Source organism: Stylophora pistillata, chromosome 3, assembly GCF_964205215.1.
Source record: "Stylophora pistillata chromosome 3, jaStyPist1.2, whole genome shotgun sequence".
Classification (NCBI taxonomy): Eukaryota; Metazoa; Cnidaria; class Anthozoa; order Scleractinia; family Pocilloporidae; genus Stylophora; species Stylophora pistillata.
This window is the reverse complement of record NC_142521.1, coordinates 23,100,377-23,115,407: the sequence shown is the minus strand read 5'-3', so window position 1 is coordinate 23,115,407 and position 15,031 is coordinate 23,100,377. Positions and strand designations below refer to the sequence as shown.

At 40.6% G+C, this 15,031-nt stretch overlaps 1 non-coding gene and 1 pseudogene across 1 annotated transcript in view; one reads left to right on the top strand and one right to left on the bottom strand.

The window, feature by feature from the left end:
- Nucleotides 1-322, bottom strand: part of LOC111335016 (uncharacterized) — a 15,170-nt gene extending 14,848 nt beyond the window's left edge. Inside the window, exon 1 of the transcript XR_015998598.1 lies at nucleotides 1-322. This exon is cut by the window's left edge and continues 1,620 nt beyond it. This is a non-coding gene — a transcript (uncharacterized LOC111335016).
- Nucleotides 323-3,776: 3,454 nt separating this feature from the next.
- On the top strand, nucleotides 3,777-14,546 carry LOC148735118 (uncharacterized; annotated as a pseudogene).
- Nucleotides 14,547-15,031: the final 485 nt, after the last annotated feature.

Sequence of the window (15,031 nt, the reverse complement as noted above, 5' to 3'; positions counted from 1 at the left end):
CGGATCTTGATGGAGTCGAAGAGGTGTGATTTTGAATATTTAATAAGTTCCCATGATTTACTGAATCATGCTTTCCCTTGGCCCTTGGATAGCTAATGTCGAACTGTTTTCGTCTTGAGATAACTGGAAGAATATGGTGAACTCTGTGATCCGCCTGTAGTTTACGTTGGATCCCGCCGCGTATTCCTCTGGTTGGTTTTAAGATTCCAGCAAATTTGCAAGCGGTCCATTCAGAACGCCGCAAAGGTTTGATAAGTTGTGTCGAATTTTTCCACCAGAATCTGAGGGAAAGCAGTGTAGATCGGCTGTAATTCATAGCCATAGCGTTAAAGACGTGTTAACAACCTTAGAACGAAAGGGATGAACCACAAAAGTATAGAAAAAACAAAAAACTGAGGAGCCAAATTTTATGCAGCCAAACGGCGCAATACAATGCTCATATGGGATCGAAAATGGTATATTGATAGTGAGCTATTAAGATTCTCTTAAGCTTAAGATGAGCTTAAGATTAAGAGAATCTTAAGCTCACTTAAGAATCGTAAGATTCTTAAGTGAGCAGTAAGAATCTTACGATTCTTAAGTGAGCTTAAGATTCTCTTAAGGAGTAAGTAACATCTTATTCCATAAGATTCATGGTAAAATGGTATCCAGTTTAATGAATTGAACAGTGAAACAGAACGAGAGCGGGGTTCGGTGTCCAAGATGATTCTTGATGCTCTTTTCTGTAACTTAAAGATGCTGTTTATATTTTGTTTTGATGTTGATGTCTATGATTGGCACCATAGAGAATAACAGGCTTGATCACTGCTTTATAGTAGATTTCTCTTTGGTTTCTGTTCAAATATGGGCTAATATGTTTCACCAGGCCAATTCGTTTTGAGTTCTTTTAGCAAAGATTTCACAATGATTTGTGAAGTCAAGATCTTCTTCAACCTCGATTCCCAATGGACATTCTCAATTGGTGAATTGTTGAGAATTATAGACAGTTGATCTACACCGCTGTTTTGGGCTAGATGTTGCTTTTCCCTGCGTTTTTTCAGTCTCTTGCCACTAATAAGCATCGATTTCGTTTCTTCTCGTTAATGATCATTTTATTCATTATTGCGCACTGTTCGATATTTTCTAAGTCTTTTTGAATATTGTTATTTCTGGGTGAGATGTTATCCCATCTTGAATTTGATATTAATGTTGCGTCATCGGCGTAGATATTCATACTTGAATTTTGGACGTAAAGTGGGACATCATTTATGAAGATGAGAAAAAGCATGGGACCAACAATGGTACCTTGCGGAATACCTTGGTTGATTGGTAACAGAGAGGATGTACATCCGTTCACTTTCACACATTGTTGTCTGTCTGACAGATAGGAGCGAAACCATCACTGCTGAGTCACTGAAGCCATACATCTAGAGTTTCTGCAGCAAAGTTTCATGATCCCCGAGGTCAAATGCCTTTTTGAAATCAATTGAAATCATCCCAGTTACCTTATCGTTATCCATGTTAAAGAGCAGTTCATCTGTTAACTTTATAAGGGCTGTTTCTGTAGAGTGGTTTTCTCGGAATGCAGATTGATACTTAAAGATAAGATTGTTTTCATTTAAATACTTGTAAATGACTTCGATACCTGTCTTTCAAGAATCTTGGAAAGTACTGGCAGGACTGCAATGGGTCGATAATTATTCACATCATCTCTAGGTCCATCTTTGTGCAACGGTGCAACTAGCGCAGTTTTCTACTCACTTGGAAAACACTGCTGTCAATTGAGATGTTCATCATTTCCATCAAAGGGGTTTTTAAGACTGGTGCAATCAATTTCAAAACTCTTGCACTTAAGACGTCATGGCCGGTAGTTTTATTTGTTGGTAATTTATTAATAAATTCTAGAATGTCTTTATCAGTGATTTGAGGTATGTTGAAAGGTTCTATGTCAGCTGTAAGTCTTGAGGTGATAAAATAACGAAGCCTTTCATTGTCGACATCTTGGGTGTTATTTACGTTTAGGCGTAAAGCCACATTGACAAACATCGTATTGAGTGATTCAGCTATTTGAACTGGATCATCAATGGTGCCATTTTCTGTTTTTAACTCAGTTATTTTAAGTTCACGTTTTTGCGTTCCGCTGAGAGTCTTTAATGCCTTCCAAATGCCTTTTGGATTTCCTTTGTTCTTTTTTATTGATTCCTGGAAATAATTCCTTTTTGGTTTTTTAATTAGATTTGATGTTTTGCATTTACCATGTTTGAACTGATTCCAATCTGCTTGAAGATTCGATTTTCTGATAAATTTTGAGCAGTTTGTCTCGCTCTTTTATAGCAGTGGTTATCTGTTTATTTATCCAAGGGGGCTGATGCTGTCGTTTAACACGTTTCGCTTTGAATGGAATGTGTTCATCCAAAACTGTGTTTACTTTATCTTGAAAGGCATTGAGAATATTATTGATATTGGATTGAGTGAAGCATGTGTCACATGAAATACAGTTTAGGGAAGCCAGAAGTTCATTGGTATTTATATTTTTCATGTCTCTGTACTTGATCTCAATGTTATATGTTTCCCTACGTTTCTTGGTATATTTACGGCAAATGAAAACTGGCAGATGATCCGCAAGACCAGTATTGGGCAGCAATAAATGTGAGATAAGATGCTCATGTAAGGTATAAACATGGTCCAGACAGGTTGAGCTAGCTGGTCTTGTCACTGACTTTACAACTTGCACAAGCTGCATTGACTTGAGCTCTTTCGAAAGTTGATGGTTATTATGTATAGGCTGCTTTAGTTATTCGATGTTAAAATCACCCAAAATGTGAATTTCGTTATCTAAGAGATAAGCAGATTCGATATTTCATTCCAGTCGTGTATCAGTCGCAGCATTTGTAGAGGGAGGGCGGTAGAGCGCTCCACACGTTAAGGATGTTTTGGAATTAAATGGATTTACATTTAGCCACAATATTTCGAGGTCATCTTATTCTAGTTCTTCAGTCCGCCTTACATCCAGATTTTGTGAGGCGTAAGCTATAATTCCTCCACCATGTTTAGAGCCGTGCCTATCCTTTCGAAACAAACAATATCCAGGGATTTCATAGATACAATCGGGTGAATTCTGCTTTAGGAATGTTTCGATGAGAAATAAAACATCAACTGAGTTAGCTCAAAGGAATAACTTAATTTGCTCAAACTTGGTGTCGGTAAGGCGATTTACATTCCTTTCTCTGGAAAATTTGTTGGTCGAAATTTGCCTTGGTAATTCTCTGGTCCTGGATTCAGGTTAATATCGGCAGCAATTTGTAGTAGAGCTTAGATAGATAGGTAGACGTCTATATTTAAAAAGGATAACCCCTTCAGTGTACTGAACACTGCTATCAACGGGGGTCCACCCATCCCATACCCATCCATCCCATCCCGCTTCGGTCGACAAGTTGAAGGTGGAGATTCCATTTACAGTATATCTAATAGGAGCGGTGAAAAATCTCCTCCTTGTGGCAAATATTGCCGATTAAAGCCATTATCTATTGCCGGATTAACATTATTTATACCAGTGTTAGCCGAGGACGTACATATTAACAGGAATAACATTAGATACATCGGAGCCCAAACGAACGCCATCTTGGAATGTGAACTCCCCAGTAGAGTCCCCAGGTGGCGAAATAGAAATTTTCAAACCTGAAAATGTCTAATTTTGCGTTTTTAGGCCACCCCCTCACCCGTCTTAGGACAAATTATTGATAGGTGCTTACTTTCTACTAAACATGACTTAAACTTTACATCAGTGGTACTTCGCGATGTCTCTTGTTACCTGGGGTTTAGCTGACATTACTAAATCATTTGAGAAGCTGTCACCCAGTCCTAAAAAGCAAAAGATTTATTCTGAAAAGGTAGCTATATTCCTGAAGTTAAAGCCAGTTTTTATATTTACTCTTTAGGGGTTATTACTATTAATGTTTTTCTTTTTGTTGATCCAGTGCACTTAACCTACAGTCATTGTAGGTTCCCTAGTACATGGCTATCAATTAAGTATTGATGTACAGTCAGTTTTATTGGTTGTTCGTTTGTAGTTTCAAATTATTATTATTTGATTTTTCAGGTATCTCCAGAAGTTAATATTTGCAAGGCAGTTTCTTTTTAGGATGAGAGGTCAGTCGTTGTTTCTTTTACTTTGTCTTTGCTAAAAGGGCTTGAGTTGCATGAAAATCATCAACACACTTGCGGTGATATTCTTTTCTCACCCATTTCTACTTCCAGGGTGAGTCCATTTGCAGGCATGATGCCTCTTACCTTTAACTATTCAAAATTGAATTGTTTGCTGCATTTGTGTGGATTAATAATAATGATAATATATAGCTTATATGGCGCAACGCTTCTCAAAGATCTAGCGGCGCTTCACAATGATAGTGATAGAAATTATAATCAATTAAGAATTAAAGTGAATTAAAAAACTAGTGAAAAATCAATGAAAGCAAAAACTACAACTGCCGAAATAAATGGGTTTTAAGTTTAGACTTAGATGTTGTTAAAAGGTCCACTTGCCTAATATCATCCGGCAAGACGTCCCAAAGAGTAGGAGCTCTATGAGAGAACGCACTATATCCATAATTTTTAAGATTGCATTTAGGTACCATTAAGAGTTTTATCTTAGAAGATCTTAGGTTTCTATTAGGAATGTACGGTCTTAACAGTTCACTAAGATACAGAGGACTCAGACCATTTAATACTTTAAAAACGAGAAGAAGTATCTTAAAACCAATACGGGTGGACACAGGCAGCCAATGTAGGCTTCTAAGTATAGGCGTAACGTGATTATATCTGTTGGTGGCAGTAAGCAGGCTGGTAGCTGAATTTTTTACATATTGTAGTCTATCAATTTGTGAATGCTGTAGGCCAGATAGAAGGACGTTACAATAATCCAACTTCGACAAAATGAAGGCATGAATAAGTATTTCACGCTGACGGTAAGAAAGGAACTTTCTAATTTTAGCTATGTTACGAAGGTGGAAAAAAGCAGTTTTACAGATATTATTTATTCGTTCATCCATAGAAAGCACACTATCAAGCCAAACACCAATGTTCTTGGTAGATTTACTAGCTTTGATAAAGTCAGCTCCAATCTTGATCGAATCTAGGATACAAAGGATACTTTGGCGTGATTAATTGAGAAGTGCAAAGAGTCGCAGGGAAAATCTCTCCACGCCCTGCAAGTCAGCCCAGAGGTGACGGTGGTGTTTGCCATAAAGGCACAGTTGGCAGATGTGGTGCAGTTCTGCTGCAACCCTGATGGATACTCCATCTTTGGTATAGACGTCACGTATGACATTGGTCCATTTTTGGTGACCACTACAACTTACAGACACTTATGCTCCAAGACAAACTATCGGGAATTCATCCGAATTTCCCTGGCCCGATGATGATTCACACCGATGAAGGAATGCCAACATTTCACTATTTTGCTAGCACTCTAACGGGCCTCAATCATAAGGTGGAAAACATACTTTTTGTCGGCTGTGACAGACAAAAAGCAGTTACAAGTGGGCTGTCAGGACAATCGCCAATTGCATAGTTTTTGGCCTGCACAAAACATGTGCGAGACAACATAAAGCGGAAGATGAGCACTTTGTTTATCCCCGAAGATGTACAGGCAAAATTTATCGTTGACATTTTTGGAGACAGGATGGCTCTGACAGTGCAGAGGATTTCGATGCCAGGCTGATGTCTTTTAAATGGTCCTGGGATGCCAGGGAGCTCAAGGCCTCCCGTAGAGAAACTGAACAGTTCTATAGCTACTTTCTCACGAACATTGCTTCTGAAATGAAAGGAAAGATGCAGTTGCCTATAAGAAGATCCGCGGGTCTTGACGACAATTTTTTCTACAACTGTCCCGAAAGCATCAATAGTTGCATAAAGAAGGAAATTGATCAGCAAAATAGAACCAGCGAGTCCCGGAAGATCAACAAAGTGGTCATACACTGAGTTTGTGAACATCGGGGAAACGTTTGTCGGAAAATACCGGCGAAATGTTCAAAGAGCTGTTATTGGCGACTCTCCGTATACGCTGGCATCGCCATACAAGCACCTGGAGGTTTTTAAAGAATAGTGGGAGAAACTCTCTAAAACGGAGAGAGTGTCAGGAATTGCCCTCATCGATTAGTGTGGCGCTAAAGAGTACAACGACAAGCTTTCTTCCCCTGCAGCATCCTCATAGTGTTACAAGGATCACAGGAAACCCGACACGACGGCTCACACCAGGCTAGATGAATCGCTCGCCCGAGTATGCCCCTAACTCCCCTCCCACATGAGGCATTTGAAATAGGGCATTGTTTACCATCATCCAATCAGCGTGGGGCAAACAGCGTGACGGTTGCTCCTTGGCACACGAAATCGGGGCCGCGAATGCTGATCGCTTCGAAAGCTGCATTTCTCTAAAAATTTTTGGCGGTTAGCGCTTGGATTTTGAATGGATCTTCGATTAAATGCGACGAGAAGAAGCGTCAACCTTTCAGTTCATCTTGTTTTCGATTTGGAAGCCGGGCGATTGTTATTTCTGGGTGAAAATCGGCTTCGCGCTAGAGCGTTCGAAAATGAGCATTCCACCCTTCTCTCCTTCTTATAACGTTTAGTAACAGTCAACGCAAAACCCACCAAATCGCTCAAATTCGCCATTTAGAGCCACAGAAACGAAAATACACAACAAGTGAGGTAGGTTTACATTTATTTTGAGCTTTAACTCATACATTTCATGATATAAGCTTACGATAATAGGACTCTTTAATATTCTCCTATACGTTCCTTTATATTTCGAATAAACAACCAGACTCGTCGCTTGTCTGGGCCCCCTGTGCAACGATCGGAATTTTCTGGAAAGTTCGCGAAAGTCAATGTCACGCAATATGTTGTTTCAAGAATTTTCTACAACTGTGACTCATCAGTTTAAAAATAGAGTTTATTGTAATAGTTATAAATAGTTACTATTGTAATGGTTATAAATAGTTACTTTTGGAAAGTTCTAGACTCTCTACGGATGCTTATATAAGCAGCTCGCTAGTCAGGTTGTTGCTGTGATTTGGGATTTCGTTCCCTGTTTGTGATCTTTAAGTGATATTGTGTGACAAGTGACAAGTGAAGGGACTTTCCCGTTCGGATGTGAGACTGACATTCTGCGGTCAAGTCCAGAGTTATTTACCGTGGAGTGCGATACTGTGAAGGAAGTCCTCAGGACATTTCGCCAAAGAGAACGACAATACTTTGCTTGTGGTCAGATAAGCGTAGAGAAGTACATAAAAAAAAGTCGCCCTCACTTACTTCAATAAAGCTTACTTCGATAATTTACGCGGACACGTCCAACATTGAGGGCGGTACAAATTCATTTATGGCTCCTTAATAAAAACTTCCTTTTGTGACTATAATGCTATTTAAAAGTCACCACCTATGCAAGCTGCTAACTAGTTATGGTACTAGTAAGACTAGAAAGTTTCGTGTAAGTGATAAGGACTAAGAGGGGAAGGATAGTTGTCAAAAGCCATGCAGGGCTCAATTTGGGATAAGAACACAAAGTGCAGGTAAGGGGGGTGGTCAGTTTCTAAATTATCAGGTTAGTGCAAACTGTTTTGGGCTCAGCAAGACCAGTGCCGTGTGGCTAGCCGCCCAAGGGTTCTGGAGTGCAATGAGAATGCTGGTCACGTGACTTAGGGATACTGAGACCCTAACCCTAACACAAATCTAACCCTAACCCAAGATACTGGAAAAAAGGTCAATGGAGCTAACATGATTTCTGCAATCCCAACAATAACCATTGGTTTTAGTCGACACTCGTCATAGCTATTTCCTGAGGGTGTCAAATACCTTAGTTACGTCATGTCCAATATTCCCCTTAATAAAAACTTTCTTTTGTCACTATATTGCTATTTTGATGTAACTGACTATGCAAGCTGATAACTAGTTATGCTACTAGTAAGACTAAAAAGTTTTGTGTAAGGGATAAGGACTTAGAGGGGGACCGTAGTTGTCAAAAGCCTTGCAGGGCTTAATTTGTGATTAGAACACAAAGTGCAGGTAAGGGGGGTGGTCAGTTTCTAAATTATCAGGTTAGTGCAAAATATCTTGGGCTCACAAAGACCAGTGCCGTGTGGCTAGCCGCCCAAGGGTTCTGGAGTGCAATGAGAATGCTGGTCAAGTGACTTATGGATGCTGAGACCCTAACCCTAAAACAAATCTAACCCCAACCCAAGATACTGAAAAAAAAAGTCTATGGAACTAACATGATTTCAGCAATCCCAATCCTAGCCACAGGTTTTAGTCGGGACTCGTCATAGCTGTTTTCTGAGGGTGTCAAATACCTTAGTCACATGATGTCCAATATTCCCCTTAATAAAAACTTCCTTTTGTCACTATATTTCTATTTTGATGTCACCAACTATGCAAGCTGTTACCTAGTTATGGTACTAGTAAGACTAGAAAGTTTAGTGTAAAGGATAAGTAGTTAGAGCGGGAGGGTAGTGGTCAAAAGCTTTGCAGGGCTCAATTTGGGATTAGAACACAAAGTGCAGGTAAGAGGGGTGGTCAGTTTCTAAATTATCAGGTTAGTGCAAAATGTTTGGGAAGCAGCAAGACAAGTGCCGTGTTGCTACCCGCCTCAGAGTTCTGGAGTGCAATGAGAATGCCGGTCACGTGAGTTATGGATCCTGAAAGGTTTAACCCTAACACCAATCTAACCCTAACCCAAGATACTGGAAAAAAGGTCAATGGAACTAACATGATTTCTGCAATCCCAACCCGAACCATAGGTTTTAGTGTAGACTCCTCATAACTGTTTCCTGAGGGTGTCAATTATCTTAGTCATGTGATGTCTAATATTTCCCTTAATAAAACTTCCTTTCGTCACTAAATTGCTATTTTGATTTCACCAACTATGCAAGCTGTTAACGAGTTGTGGTAGTAGTAAGACTAGAAAGTTTAGTGTAAATCGCAGTAAGGGATAAGGACATAGAGGAGGAGAGCAGTTGTCAACAGCATTGCAGGGCTCAATTTGGGATTAGAACACAAAGTGCAGGTAAGGGGGGTGGTCAGTTTCTAAATTATCAGGTTAGTTCAAAATGTTTTGGGCTCAGCAAGACCAGTGCCGTGTCGCTAGCCTCCCCAGGGTTCTCGAGTGCAATGAGAATGCGTGACTTATGGATGCTGAAAGCATAACCCTATCACAAATCTACCCCTAACCCGAGATACTGGAAAAAAGGTCACTGGAACTAACACGATTACTACAATCCCAACAATAACCATAGGTTTTCGTCGAGACTCGTCGTAGTTATTTTCTGAGGGTGTCAAATACCTTAGTCACGTGATGTCCAATATTCGCCTTAATAAAAATTTCCTTTTCTCACTATATTTCTATTTTGATGTCACCAACTATGAAAGCTGTTACCTAGTTATGGTACTAGTAAGACTAGAAAGTTTTGTGTAAAGAATAAGGACTTAGAGGGGGAGGGTAGTTGTCAAAAGCATTGCAGGGCTCAATTTGGGAGTAGAACAGAAAGTGCAGGTAAGAGCGGTGGTCAGTTGCTAAATTATCAGGTGAGTGCAAAGTGTTTTGGGAGCAGCAAGACCAGTACTGTGTGGTTACCCGCCTCAGCGTTCTGGAGTACAATGAGAATGCTGGTAACGTGACTTATGGATCCTGATACCCTAACCCTAAGACAAGATACTGGAAAGAAGGTCAATGGAATTCACATCATTTCTGCAATCACAACCCTAACGATAGGTTTTAGTCGCGATTCATCATAGCTGTTTCCTGAGGGTGCCACATACTTCAATCACGTGATGTCTAATATTCTCCTTAATAAAAACTTCCTTTTGTCACTATATTGTTATTTTCATGTCCCAACTATATAATCTGTTAACTAGTTATGGTAATAGTAAGACCAGAACGTTTTGTGTAAGGGATAAGGACTTACAGCAGGAGGGTAGTTGTCAAACGCCTTGCAGTGCTCAATTTCGGATTCGAACACAAAGTGCATGTAAGGGGCGTGGTCAGTTTCTAAATTATCAAGTTAAGGTAAAAATTTTTGCGCTCATCAAGACCAGTGCCGTGTGGCTAGCCACCCCAGGGTTCTGGAGTGAAATGAGAATACTGCTCACGTGACTTATGGATGCTGCAACCCTAACCCTAACACAAATCTAGCCCTAAACCAAGATACAGGAAAAAGGTCAATGGAACTAACATGATTTGTGCAATCCCAACCCTAACTATAGGTTTTAGTCGAAACTCGTCATAGCTGTATCCTGAGGGTGTCAAATACGTTAGTCACGTGATGTCCAATATTCCCCTTAATAAAATCCTCCTTTTGTCGCTATATTGCTATTTTGATGTAACTAACTATGCAAGCTGTTAACTAGTTATGGTACTAGTAAGACTAGAAAGTTTTGTGCAAGGGATAAGGACTTAGAGGGGGACCGTAGTTGTCAAAAGCCTTGCAGGGTTCAATTTGGGATTAGAACACAAAGTGCAGGTAAGGGGGGTGGTCAGTTTCTAAATTATCAGGTTAGTGCAAAATGTTTTGCCCTCAGCAAGACCAGTGCCGCCTAGCTAGCCACCTCAGGGTTCTCTAGTACAATGAGAATGCTGGTCACGTGACTTATGGATCCTGAAAACGTAAACCTAACACAAATCTAACCCTAACCCAAGATACTGGAAAAATGGTCAATGGAACCAACATGATTTCTGCAATCCCAACCCTAACCATTGGTTTTAGTCGAGACTCGTCCTAGCTGTTTCCTTAGGGTGTCAAATACCTTAGTCACGTGATGTCCAATATTCCCCTTAATAAAAACTTCCCTTTCTTCACTCTATTTCTATTTTGATGTCACCAAATATGCAAGCTGTTACCTAGTTATGGTACTAGTAAGGCTGGAAAGTTTTGTGTAAGGGATAAGGACTTAAAGGGGGAGGGTAGTTGTCAGAAGACTTGCAGGGCTCAATTTGTTGGATTAGAGCACAAAGTGAAGGTAAGAGGTGGTCAGTTTCTAAATTATGAGGATAGTGCAAAATGTTTGGGCTCAGCAAGACCATTGCCGTGTTACTATCCGCCCCAGGGTTCTGGTGTGCAATAAAAATGCTGGTCACGTGACTTATGGATGCTGAAACGCTAACCCTAATACAAATCTAGCCCTAAACCAAGATACTGGAAAAAAGGTCAATGGAACTAACATGATTTCTGCAAGCCCAGCCCTAACCATAGGTTTTAGTGGAGACTTCTCATAGCTGTTACCTGATGTCAAATACCTTAGTCACCTGATGTCCAATATTCCCCTTAATAAAAACTTCCTTTTTGTCACTATATTGCTATTTTCATGTTACCAACTATGCAAGTTGTTAACTAGTTATGGTAGTAGTAAGACGAGAAAGTTCTGTATAAATCGCAGTAAGGGATGAGGACTTCGAAGAGGACTGTAGTTGCCAAAGCCTTCCATGGCTCAATTTGGGATTAGAACACAAAGTGCAGATAGAGGGGGTGGTCTGTTTCTAAATTATCAGGTTAGTGCAAAATGTTTTGGGCTCAGCAAGAACAGTGCCGTGTGGCTAGCCGCCCCACGGTTCTTGAGTACAATGAGAATGCTGCTCACGTTACTTATGGATGCTGAAACCCTAACCCTAACATAAATCTAAGCCTAACCCAAGATACTGGAAAAAAGGTCAATGGAACTAAAATGACTTCTGCAATCCCAACCCTAACCATAGGGCTTCCTCGAGACTCCTCATAGCTGTTTCCTGAGGATGTCAAATACCTCAGTCACGTGATGTCTAATATTTCCCTTAATAAAAGATTCCTTTTGTCACTATATTTCTATTTTCATGTCCCCAACTATGCAAGCTGTTAACTAGTTATGGTAATAGTAAGACTAGAAAGTTTTTGTAAGGGATAAGGACTTAGAGCGGGAAGGTAGTTGTCAAAAGCCTTGCAGGGCTCAATTTCTTCGATTAGAACACAAAGTACAGGTAAGGGGGGTGGTGAATTTCTAAATTATCAGGTTAGTTCAAAATATCTTAGGCTCAGCAATACCATTGCCGTGTGGCTAGCAACCCCAGGTATCTGGAGTGCAATGAGAATGCTGGTCACGTGACTTATGGATGCTGAAAACCTAATGCTAACACAAATTTAACCCGAAACCAAGATATAGGAAAAAAGGTCAATGGAACTAACATGATTTCTGCAATCCCAACCCTAATCATAGGTTTTAGTGAAGACTCGTCATAGCTGTTTCATGAGGGTGTCAAATACCTTAGCCACGTGATTTCCAATATTCCCCTTAATAAAAATGTCCTTTTCTCAGTATATTTCTATTTTGATGTCACCAACTATGAAAGCTACTACCTAGTCATAGTACTAGTGAGACTAGAAAGTTTTGTGTAAAGAATAAGGACTTAGAGCGGGAGGGTAGTTGTCAAAACCCTTGCAGGGCTCAATTTGCGATTACAACACAAAGTGCAGGTAAGGGGGGTGGTCAGTTTCTAAATTATCAGGTTAGTGCAAACTGTTTTGCGCTCAGCAAGACCAGTGCCGTGTGGCTAGCCGTATCAGGGTTCTGGACTGCAATGAGAATGCTGGTCACGTGCCTTATGGATGCTGAAACCCTAACCCTTATACAAATCTAACCCTAAACCAAGATACAGGAAAAAAGGTCAATGGAACTAACATGATTTCTGCAATCCCAACCCTAACCATACGTTTTAGTCGAGACTCGTCATAGCTATTTCCTGAGGGTGTCAAATACCTTAGTCACGTGATGTCCAATATTCCCCTTAATAAAAACTTCCTTTTGTCACTATACTGCTATTTTGATGTCAGCATCTATCCAAGCTGTTAGCTAGTTATGGTACTAGTATGACTAGAAATTTTTGTGTAAGGATAAGGACTTAGAGGGGGAGGGTAGTTATCAAAAGCCTTGCAGGGCTCAATTTGGAAAAAAGTGCAGGTAACTGCAATACTGGGTTTTCTCGAAAACACAGACTCAAAAACGCAGATTTTAACAAACAGCAAACTTTAGTAGATGCCGCGTATTTTGTAACATCTTCGTCTAATAGGTAACGCTTCACAACCATGGTTCTCTCATAAATGTCTAAAAACAGGGTTTTTAATTGGGGTCTGTTTTTGGGTCTGCTTTTTTGAGAAACCCCATAGGTTTTCTCGAAAACACAGACCCAAAAACGCAGACCTCGACAAACTGCAAACTTTACTAGATGCCGCATAGTTTCTAACTTCTTCGTCTCACAAGCAACGCTTCATAGCCATGGTTCTCTCCGAAATGTCTAAAACAGAGTTTTTATTATCTTTCTTCCGGTAATCAGTTACCGTAACACAAGTCAAATCTTGCCTGACTTTGATTGCAGTGGACTGCCCAAAATCTTGGAGGAAACATGCTCAAAGGCTGATCATATTCTACAGAAAAATGGCGTTACGAAAGTACAGGTAGTCGAAGGAATGTTTGTTGTTATTTCGTTAACCAAAAGTACGCAGCCGCACATTGTTAACACAACAAATGGGAGAGTATCTAGTGACTGTGAAGCTTTTAGAAGTCGCGGCATCATGGTCTTACTGTGGCCCACAGCAATGGTAAACTACACGAACTTACTCGAAGTGGGAACAAAATCTCCCAAAAGCCCCAGGCAAGAAACCAGGTCCCAAAAGATATCGACTCTCCCGTACACCAGAACAACGTGATGTCAGCCGCCTTGAAGACCCCTCGGAAGACTCCAAGCCTTTGAAAAATTGGAACCCTATTATCTCCGATGGCTTCAAGGGTCCAAAATAAGTAGCTGTTACAGCTCCGGCTGTGGTTACAAGTTTCGTCCTTCTGTTAATAGTTAGATTAAGCACCACGAAAACGGCGAACGCTGAACGTCGGCTAGCCGTTTGTCGTTTGCCGTTCCGTCCGCGATGTTCGTCTGTTTAAGCTTCCCGACGAAACGGCAAAACAAATGTTCTCGGTCGCCATTCCCTGCGACTAGAAATAATGGATACAAAGAAGTAATGTATTTTCCGCTTGAATTTGAACTCTGTTAGCTTTACAAGCAGTTCATATAGAAGATGATAAACGAAGCTTAACTATAAAAGCAAGCGATCAAAATGTAGAAATAGTCGGTAAAAATGGGCTGCAAATACTCACGTTTTCGCGTTCCCTTTAAGCGGGAAAATGTCCTCCTCGAGTAGAAACGGCGGCCAGCAAACGGCAAACGCGGGAAATGTCAGGTCACGTGACCCTCTCTACCGTTCGCGGGAAAAAAATACGAGGCGCTTAATCTCTCTAATGACCCACCACCCCCTGAGCCCTACGACGTAGTACTTTGTAGGAAACAAGTGAAAGCGTACACTCCAAAAGGATCGGTTGGCTTGCGATTAACATTGAAGCCGGAGAATGTATTCCTCCATCTTAAGCGCTCTTGTGTGGCGATGAAGAACTCGGATGATGCGACGGCTGAATCACTTCTTCTGTTACCTGATGAAAAGAAAAGCCTAAAAACAAGTCGCAAGGTGATGCTACGGAAGGAATTCAAAGTTATTTTGCTGTAGTTATGTGTACCGTGACCCCCTTTCTTTCCCACCAAAGAAATCCAAAGATCGATGCATCGCTTTTCTAGGCGGCCGCTGTTGACGTTGTTCTTCCGCAGCGGAAAGGTGTTTTGAAGCGTAGTGGGAGGACGCAGATTTAAGTCGTGAAGGAGGGAGTATATAACATAAGATATGGATTTCCATCCTAAGCAAAAAAGAAAAATGGAAAATCTAAATCCACAAATATCGAAAACGTCTTTAGCCTATTTCATTTCTGTCAGAGTATCTCGCGATACTGTAGGCTCATAAGTTTTGATAGCCAAGATACTGACTCAAAGACGCAGTGAATACCCCCCCCCCCCAAATGTAGTTAAGACAGGTATGTTACTGTTTGTTTTCCCGGATATTACTGGTTCGTGCAAAGTCTTGTCGTTGAATTCTTGAAGAAGTCTTGAAATTTGCCCAGCAGTTTTCCAAACCTGGAAAAAGTCTGGAAAAATGTTAAA